The following is an 11,122-nucleotide window of genomic DNA, read 5'->3' on the forward strand; positions in this document are numbered from 1 at the left end:
TGTGTGTGTGTGTGTGTGTGTGTGTGTGTGTGTGTAATAATGTTCTCTTATGCTTATCAAGGCTGCATTTATTGCATTTAGAACAAGTTAAAATAAAAACATATTACAAGTTAAAATAAGGGTTTTCAATTTTAATGTATGTTAAAATAAAAAAAATTAAAATTAAAAAATAAAAATAAAATAAAATAATATCTTCCTGTGCCTGAATTTTCAGCAGTATGTATTTATTTATTTATTTATTTGCATTAATATTTCAGCCTTAGATTTTTCTGGAACCCGTGATTTATTCAAGATTCTTTGATGAATAAAAAGCTTAAACGAACAGCATTTATTCAAAATAAAAATCCTTACTATCCCTTTATTTTATGAATTTAACATATTCTTGCGGAATAAAATATTTTTTTCCAAACAAAAAAAAAAGTATTGACCCCAAACTTTTGATTTCTACTTTGAATTAATGCTGTTCTTTTAAGCTTTTTATTCATCAAATAATCCTGAAAAAAAGTATCACAGGATCATAAATGATCATAAATCTATTCTTGTAGGACAGACGATTTACTGCACCGCTACTAAATATACAACACCACATCAAAAGAAATTATGATTTAGTTGAGTTGTAAATGGGCCAGTGTGGTCCGATTCACAAACTGATTATTTTTAAATAATCAAATGGATTAAAAAAAAAAATAAATAAATCTCATGAATGATCAATTGAAATAAGCCAGATAATCCACCAACTGAAATGATCAGGGGTGTGTAACGGTCTAAACGTTACCTGGTTTATATTATTGTAATTTTCACTGGCTAGTGCCTAAAAAGAGGTATCTGGTTCAAGTGTAATACCACTAGGAGCAGCTTGAGGGCACTAGTGCATAGTGGTTAGCGGATATAAGCCTGGTCACGGACGAGCAAGTCAGTTCGTTTGGTAGAGGGAAACCGCATGGTTGAACTACCTGACTACTCATTTTAAGTCCTGGTTTGAGAACTAGTAGAGTTTACGCTCAAACGTGAGTATTGGCTGACTGTACTAATGACTTGGTGCATTTATAATGAATAATGACTGATGTTAGTTGTTTGCTTTCTTTTGTAGAAAGGACTTTTCATCTTATATATCACTATTGGACCATACTATTCTTGTTGTTTTACTGTGTTTGTTATATGAGCACCGTTTGGATTCACTGCACGTCTCCAGGAAGCGAGAGGGGTGGATCTGGGTATTGCGTGGCCTTAATCAATGCGGAGCAAGGCCAGCGAGTCACCAAACGCCATTGACTATTTTCACCTCCCACTAATTTGGATTATATCATTGCATCGCTCTCAAATAACTCATCATCATCATCATCAATTCAGCTCAGCGAAAGTCCGAACTTTTCACGTTAAGGTTCATTTATTTCATTGACTGATTCACACAGAGGCAAAGACTGCTTGTTTTCTTTATATTGTTTATTTTGTGGCAATTATATATATATGTGCACTTGGGGAAATAAAATAGGGAAAAAAAGAATATTTGTTTGGAGAAGTGGTTTTATCTTTCAGTACCGGTCGAATTTCTGTTGAACCCCCTCAGAGTAACATCTTAAAAAAAGGGAGGTGTTGCAGAATGGCGCCCAAACAGGGACTTGGCTTGAGCTTTTGCGGAGTCCCTTATATTTAAAATTAAATTTCGACGGTACTGAAAACCCTTCACAAACAAATATCCCTAACAATCATCTGCTATGGAAGAAAGAGAGCACATCGCTGATTATTCCGATGAAGCATTCGTTCATCGCAGAGATCCTGTAACAAATCTGATAGATACATTTAGTGAGTTGTACTTAGATTCAGAAGAAGAAAGAGAAGGTAGAGATGGGTCCCCAGATCAGAGAGTTGAGCAAGTTGACAAACCTGATGACTTCCCCTTACCTCCTCCGCCGCTTGATTTTCAAGAAGATGAGTTACCGACAGCGAGTCAGCAAATGTTTAGTATTGAAGAGCACCTTGTTGATCTTGAGCACAGAATCAGCGACTTCGTTACCTCAGAGACAGTGAGCACAAAATTAAGAGCATATGAAGACCGAATGAATTATCGTCTTCAGAGAGAATTAGATCGGGTTCACCAACAATGCTATGCCAAAGTGGATGAACTAAGTAAGAGCATTGTGGATTGTTTGAAACGGCGTGATAAACAGCTGGAGCAACAGTTCAAGGCTATCCAACCAGTCATGTCAACTCCTGTTCATTCCAGCACGAATACTTCTCACAAAATATCTCAAACACCCTCTAGGATCACTTCAATTCCACAAGACACTACGAGGCAAGTCACATATCTTTCTTCAGCATCTCATCTGCCTTCTGTTAAAATAGAGTTACCCACCTTTAGTAATTTGAATTCAGAAGATCCCATTGAATTTATCGATCGCTTTGAAGAGTATAAGGAATTGAGACCTCTGCTCCACGAAGAGTTGTTGGCAGCGTTATCCGTGAGCCTTAAAGGAACCGCTAAGAGCTGGTGGAGAGCAGAGAAACAGTATATTAGAGATTGGGATTCATTCAAAGATAAATTCCTATTCTCGTTTTTGAATGAAGACCACAAGGAAGTTGCTGCACAGAAGTTAGCATGTCCAGAAGGTATGCAGTTGAGTCACCAGCTGTTTTGTTGCACACACCAGCTAAGAGTGGTTTTAATATTGTCACATATGATCTGCCAGTGGATATGTCACAAATCGCAGCAGAACAGAAACTAGACCCAGAGTGCCAAGAATTGATGGTTAAAGTAGAGAACCGGAAAACCACAGACATTAAGAGAACACACTATGTTTTCAAAAACGAGGTTTTATTTAGGAGTGTACCAGACTCCAAAGCAGGCCAGAGACTTCAAGTTGTCATTCCTGCAAAGTTGAAGGAAGCAATTTTAACCTATGCACATGACAATCCCCTGAGTGGTCACTTAGGTAAATTTAAAACACTGATTAGACTGTTGGAGTTTGCTTATTGGCCCTTAATTCGCACAGATGTATGGCAACACTGCAGGAATTGTCAGAAATGTCAGCAACACAAGCCGACTAACTTAAAACCTGCAGGGGGTCTACAAAGTGTACCCATAGTGGAGCCTGGTTATATGCTTGGAATGGACATAATGGGACCATTTCCCCGAAGCACCCGACAGCATGAATATCTGCTGGTTATAGTGGACTACTTCTCAAAATGGGGATCAGAACCGCCGTACCTGGGATCAATGGATTTATGAGTTCAGATTTGCTCTAAAAACTGCATGGCACGAAAGCACAGGTTATTCTCCTGCAGAGATAGCTTTAGGCCGACAACTGAAAGGACCTCTGCAGAGAGCCTTACAGATTCCTCCAGACCCTGACCAACCATCCTATAGTACTCTTGAATGCCAAAAAAATCTGTATGAGTCAGTAAGGGAGAATGTAGAGAAGGCTCAAACTAAACAGAGAAGGTACTATGACTTTAGAAGAAGAGCTCAGAACTTTGATGAGGGAGATTTAGTTTGGGTAAAAACTCATCCTCTCTCTTGAGCAGACGATGCCTTTATGGCGAAAATTTCTCCAAACTGGAAGGGCCCAGCAAAAATTGTAAAAAAGCTAGGACCTGTTAATTACAAGGTGACTATGTTGTCTGATCCAGCTCAGATAGATACTTACCATACCCAGAATTTAAAAATTTACCATGGTCAAATTTTTAGACCACGGGGAGGGGTATGTAACGGTCTAAACGTTACCTGGTTTATATTATTGTAATTTTCACAAATAAATACATTTTTAGCATATTGACTGATTATCCTTCAGGTACTAAAATAATCATTATGGAATGGACCTGCTAACTAGAATCAAATGTCTTATGATTCCCATCCTTAATCCGACCAGCAGCATGCTGTGTATGAAAGAGAGAAAAGAATGTTTTTATAAAGGAGATGTTCTGAAACGTAGATGGTTCCTAATTAACAGGAAGACGTCCAGAGGCGGTGTGGAGGTTGTAGATGGCTGGGAGGTGGACTGGAGGAGCTGGCAGGCTCGGGGATGAGGGAGGGAGCGAGTTACATCTTAAACCATGTTTTAGTAGGAGGCAGATGTGAAAGACATAGTTAGATGGTGTTTTGGGAAGTGAAATTGCCTCCCCTGTTGGGCATTAAAGCCTCTGCAGCCCCCTTTCACAGAAAGCCTGCAATTCCCCGCGTCCCTTCAGCCCCTCCCAAAGTCTTTCCCAGCGAGGCTTGAATTCAAATAGAAAAATTAATGTGGGAATAATAGCCCTGGGCCTCGCCCTCCCGAGATACTTTCATACACTCCCTTTTACGAATTTTACAAGAGGGAGGTGAACAAAATTAGCTTCCACTCTTTTTTTCTTTTCCATCGTATTACATGATCCGGAGATGTCAAAGTCACATTAATGTGCAAAACTCAATCACATGTAAGAGAGCTAATCTATCGATATATTACTGTGTTAAAAAGTTGATTTGACATATATTCTCTCAGACCATCAATGCTGTCTTTATAAGCCTTATAATTTCTATAAGAAAAAAAAGTGCTTTGATTGCTTTTAAAGACCTTAAAAGAAAGGGGGGGGGGTCTTAAGTTATAGCGTTTTGGTTCATTTTTTTTCCCAAAAAGAAAGAAAGAAAGAAATTATTTTTTTTTTAATATAAGAGACCGGTTGCTGTCACTTTAAGAATGAAAATCTGTTTCTGCACTTAGGAAAAATGGCAACAGTGAGTTAAAAAAATGTATTATATCTGTAAAAATATCTGCATCAGACAATCACAGAGTGACCATTAAACAAATTGCTTTTTGAAATACACCACTGGTGAATCACTTGATATTTTACCACAGTAAAATATAGACTGGAAAAGATGAACTGAGGAAGATTGCATCAGTAAACGTCAGTCCTTACAACATGTTTCCAGAGCCACAGTGTTGTGACCTAATACTCCAGTGAGGTTACTAAGGATATTTACTGTTCGTCTCACTCTGATATGGCCATTCCTCTGCATGCATCTGCTCTTCTCCTTCCTGGCAGTGAAACATCTCCTTACCCATCCATACCCAGACTCCTTTACCACAGAAACCACCATGACATTTACAGTCGCCACTGCCACAAGTATACTGTAGCAAAAAAAGACGAAGGCTGCAATTATAATCAAATACATCATCTGTAGGCCAAAGTCCATGGCTCTCAGACTCAGAGTGGATCAAATGTTGAATTCATCTGATCAAATTCATTGAAGGACTGCTGCTACACAGTATGATAACAACTCAGACGGAAACCTCCTGAGCATTTACTCAATTAAACGATCCCTGCCTTCTTTGCATGACAAACCTTTTTTTGTCTATTTTGTATGACAGTAAAGATGCACAAAATGGAAACAGGACCCAGTGGTCTGGATTTAAACCCTCGTTTCCTTGTCCTTGAGATATTGTGTGCTAACCACCAGACCATGGCTCTGCACTACAGTGGGTTGAATGACTGAAAAATTCCCAAAATCAAAAGGACAATTTTATTCCGTATATAAAATTATCGAAGAGATCTTTAAAATGAATACGGACACCAGAAAAATGTGATGAGAAGAAATTAAGTACATTTTGAAATCTTTGCTGCCTTGTGTGACGAGTGTGAGACACAAATCTCTAGCGGAGCAGCGTTTGATATCAATGGGTCTTTTTCTCAGGTGAAATACTAGAATATCAGGATACTTACACAGATGGTTCATCCAAAAAAATTTTTTTTATAATTTTTACTCACCCTTGTATCATTCTGAACCAGTTTGTTGGTGTTTTTCAATGGAAAGAAAGAAAGAAAGAAAGAAAGAAAGAAAGAAAAGATTCTGGTAACACTTTAGATTAGGGAACACATATTCATATTAAGAGTTTTCTTTCAATAAACTCCTAATTTGCTACTTATTGATAGTAAGTAAGGTTGTTGTAGTAGTTATGTTTAGGTATAGGGTAGAGTTAAGGGATCTAGAATATGGCCATGCATTAATGAGTGCTTTATAAGTACTAATAAACAGCCAATATGCTAGTAATAGACATGCTAATAAGCATCTGGCCAGAGGAGAACTGGCCCCCAACTCCCAAGGATTTTTCTCCATTTCTATCACCGATGGAGGTTTGGTTTCTTGCCGCAGTCGCCTTTGGCTTGCTTAGTTGGGGACGCTTGACTGATTGCACAGACACTATTAGAAGACAGCTGAACTGGATGATGGCATCACTGAATCATCAATGAATTGACTTTAGCTGGAAAAATGACTCTGTTATTGTCCTCTTGCACCATTGACAAACTATTTTCCTGTTGACACTGTAAAGCTGCTTTGACACAATCAGTATTGTATAAAGCGCTATATAAATAAAGGTGGCTTGACTTGACTTAAGCAACTAGTTAGTGAATAATGTTCCCTAATCGAGATTCTGTTTGTTCTCCACCAAATGCCTTCACTGCCTAAAAGACTGCAAAGTAATAGATATTGAAGAGATCTCAGTACTAATGTCTTTCCTATGTGCATACACTTCACTCATATTTGGAGGTCACTTTCAAGACCACTGGGGTAAGGAAAGGTATCGTGGTTTCAGAACAATACCAAGGCACGGCATCTCTGTCTTATTCCCTTCCTCTTTCTCGCTTTAATGCATTTGAAGACTGGCGCGGAGCACAGGAAGTTAACGAGTGTAAACCTGAAACGCCTGGTGAGTGGTACGAGCTGATTCAGTGCCAGGTTGGTTTCAGGCGTAATAAAATCAAAGCCACGACCACTTCCCACATACAGGCTGCCACACAGGAAGAGCTGCATGTTGGACAGCAGAAGTTTAGCAGCGGAAGAGTCGTGCAGACTGGGTCTTGAAGTCGGGGATGCCCGGTGGCCATTTCTGTTCAAACATTTGAAGGGATTAACCTGCCGTGCCGTGTGCGCACCGCCAGGGCATGTGGCGGGATTCCTGTTTTGGGCTTCCTGTTTCTCCTGACGTTGAGGAATTTTGGCGGTGAGCAAACTCCCCATGCTATGATCAAAACGCACAGATATACCTGGATCAGCAAAATATGAAGGAGAGAGACCTTATACTTTCCAGGCACAAATATAAGAAGATAAACAGTACACAGCCACGAGTGAACACCATGTTAATGGGAACATATATTAAGAGGTAACTCATCAGCATGCTGATGTGAAAGAGAGTTCAATGGGTACTGGCAATACAGAGTCAAGAAGCATCTAATGATACACTGCAGAACAAATCTGACAGCTGGCTTTTACTTGTCTTGCATAAAATATATTTTTGAAGAATTATTTTATTTCCAGTCGTTGACAATGTAACCACATAATGACCAGAAAAGCAAATACAATGATTCTTAAAGTTGGGTTACATTTACTGTTGTTTGTCAAATGTGACCCTGGACCACAAAACCAGTCATAAGGGTCAATTTTTCTAAATTAAGATTTATCCATCATCTGAAAGTTGAATAAATAAGCTTTCCATTGATGCATGGTTCGTTAGGATAGTACAATATTTGGCTGAGATACAACTATTTGAAAATCTGGAAAAAAGTAAAGTATTGAGAAAATCGCTTTTAAAGTTGTCCAAATGAAGTTCTTAGCAAAGCATATTACTAATCAAAAATGAAGTTTTAATATATTTATGGTGGGAAATGTACCAAATATATTCATGGAACATGATCTTTACTTAATATCCTAATGATTTTTGGCATAAAATACACTAAATTTTGGTTACATTTTTAAATTAACTTTTTAACCCAACAGTTGGGTTAGTCCATATTTGACCCAAAATTGGGTTGAAACAACCCAGCATTTTTTAGAGTGTACAAATTGATCATTTTGACCCATACGATGTATTTTTGGTTATTTCTACAAATATACCCCAGCGACTTAAGACTGTTTTTTTGGTCCAGGGTCACAAATTTTCACAGCCAAAATCCAGTTATTTAGAGGAATCCATGCAATCTGGAACTTCACTGGAGAAGTCATCTGGAAAGTGACTTCTGTGCAAGCTGTACTTCATTGCATGCCTGCAAAATCTGGCCGAAATTTCAATAATGTTACCACACCTTTACATGACAAGGGGACAATTAAACAGGATTTTTACTTTTTGTGAAGAAAATGTACGTGAAAAAAAAAGGGAAACTCTGCGTTAAAACTCTACATCAGAATGTTAAAATGTTAACCCCAGGCTCATTGGAAAAACATGCCTGTGGCACCATTTCTGCAAAATGATATTATGTTGGATGAACTTTGCATGTTTTGTGACACTATTAAAATTTCCAGTGAGCAGCACTAAAAGTGCCACTAGTTTTTTTCCAAAACAGATGTGAATCTGGTAATGTTTAATTAAGTTTGTTGTTGCACATATCACAGCAGTTTGTTAATGAGATGGCTGGTAAGTGGCATCAAAAGGTTGTGCAGATAGTATTAACAGAAGCCAGTGTAGGAAAAACATTTGCTGAAGCACACAAGCCATTTTAGCTTGACTCTACAAGTCTTCGTGTTTTAGGCGACTCATACCCAAGCACTTCACATTGCATGTGGAATGCTGTACCAGGTGAGCTACTGAGCAAGCTTACTATTTTAGAAAAGCACACATATGGACCCTTTGAGGTTATAACATAGCATTGCTCAAGGAGCTGCATGAAAATAAGTCTGTTAATAATAAACTTTAATCATAACTTGATAAGAAATGGCAGGTGTTTTACTGTCCCTACTTTTAACTGGAAACTGCAGTGAATAGTATGTATAGGTACACTCTAAAAAATGCTGGGTTGTTTTAACCCAACTTTGGGTCAAATATGGACTAACCCAACTTTTGGGTTAAATTTTTCAATTACATTTTTAACCCAAAAGTTGGGTTAGTCCATATTTGACCCAAAGTTGGGTTAAAACAACCCAGCGTTTTTTAGAGTGTACATTTTTGGAGTTTTCCAAAAAATGTAGGTAGGTAGTTTTAGTAGCTGAAATCATAAAATTAACCAAAATAAGGGGATGTATGCATGTGTATGAATTTGTGAATGAAGGCTGTTCAAATTCTCTAAAAACCTGCAGATTTTCTGCAGGCACAGATTTGGGCCTCGTCACGCTGTCGGTTTAGTCCATTTCAGTTCTACTTCACTACCAGAGACAGTGCTCGTCATCACATTCACTTCCAACAGGTGATGATTCCTGAGACTACGTGGATAACTGAAGAAGAGAACATGAGAAAAGGAGGTACGCGGGTGAATCTGGGCATGACACGTCTGAGGAAAACAAAGCCTTCGTCTCTCTCGCGGCACAAGCCTCCAGGAGGAACATGCTATGCTAATTGCCGCTTCTACACAGCCCTGAGACTTAACACCATTTCACATTCTCTCATCAAAGAAACCACATGCTCAACTTTATGAAAATTTAATTCAGTATGTTCACTTTCTTCTCCCCCCACCTCTATCTTCCCTTAAAACAACTGCCACCAAAAAGGGGCGAGACAAAGAGATGGTGAGAGCGAGAGAGTGTTTTGCAGGACCATTTCCTTCCTGCCTGGAAGCCCTACAGAAACTTGCTAGATCAAACTTAGAGAACTTCTTCAGCTGCCAGGAGCAAAAAAAAAACAAAAAGCACCAGGAAAGAAGAAAGGAGAAATCTTAAAATAAAAAAAAAACATCAAGCAGGTTAGAGAATTTACTGTGTAGAGGCAGGAGACCCGATGGAGATCTGAAAACTAATTACTGAAACAGTGTGTGGGAAGGAAAGACAACAAACGTTAAGTTGAAGCATCTTCTGTCCCTGTGGACAGAAGATGTAAATAAACTTGCTGCTCTCCACTGATTGCCGGGAAGAGTTTCATCATAAATTCCCCTGTCACTCACAAAGAAGTCCAATTAACACTTTATCAACACAAACCCCAAATAAATGAGTTGAAAAAGCAATATTGAGGCATACTGAGAGCTTCCCTTAAAAATAAAAAAGCTTCTACACAGCATTTTAGGCTCATTGTTAAGAAAAATGTTTTCGCTATATGGAGTTTTTGACTTTAGCTACACTCTGTAATGACTAATATTGCCCACAACCCATTGCGCTTTGGAGGAGTCGGACTTATTTACAGTTATGAATAAAAAAAATGTAAAAAAAACAGGCCGGACTGCAAAAGGGCCATGATGGGCCAAATAACAACGAATTTCAAAATTGGTGATGTTCAATTCAGCTCCAGATTCGTGTCCTAAATTGCATATTGTCTGAGTAGCTATGTTCTATATAGCATGGTATATATTGTTGTTACTCTCACATGATCTACCTGCATCAGTTGCGTTGCCTCGCTGCTATCTATAAATCCTCTCCTGTGGTCTCATGGGATAGTAAAATGTCCGTCAAATGCGCACTTCAGAAGTAGTAGGTCATCCGGGTACGTTTCGCCGCCTGTTTTTCGAATACTATGAATCCGGACATGCTACATTTTTGGCGTACAGTTTAGTAAGGAAGTATTCAATTTCTGACAAAGTGCACATATCAGTGACATCGTCGAACTGAGCTCACAGTATTTTGGTGAGTATCGTCATAAGCACAGTCTTAACTCCTAATAAACGAATAAACCCCTAATAAACGTAAACACTCAAATCTGCTCTTGACTTTATAACTTCTTTAGCTTTACCCTACAGAAAATGATCGACTTTTTCTTCTCAAAAAGAGTAAGTTTTATAATATAGTATAAGAATACGAACTGTGACGCAGCACAAAACGTTCGCCCTCTAGGGGTCAAAAAATTAAATTGCATGTGACTTTTAGATGTGTTTTGGCTCCACTCATCTGTGCGGATGAATGCGGTTCCAGGCACTGGTGTACTCGGGGATAAATAATCTTTTTAGTGGTTTTCAGGCCTGGCGATTCCTCAGTGCATTTGCCATTTTGAATGATTCAAGGTTAGTTTTCATTGTTCGCTGTGACAACAAACTTTCTGCTTCATGCTACCCACTTGCATGTATACATGCACGTATGCAATTTCCCATAAAACTTCCTATTTCCTATCATACAGAATTTAGGAAACTAAAATCAGGCTGAAAAACCACATGCATTTCCAGAATGATATATAATTCTGAGATGGGCATCTGTTTAAAAATGAGAAAAAGGGTTTCTGGGAAAGACCCTGTAACTGTTATA

This window comes from Sinocyclocheilus anshuiensis, unplaced genomic scaffold (assembly GCF_001515605.1).
Source record: "Sinocyclocheilus anshuiensis isolate Anshui unplaced genomic scaffold, SAMN03320099.WGS_v1.1 scaffold1306, whole genome shotgun sequence".
In the NCBI taxonomy this organism is placed as follows: domain Eukaryota; kingdom Metazoa; phylum Chordata; class Actinopteri; order Cypriniformes; family Cyprinidae; genus Sinocyclocheilus; species Sinocyclocheilus anshuiensis.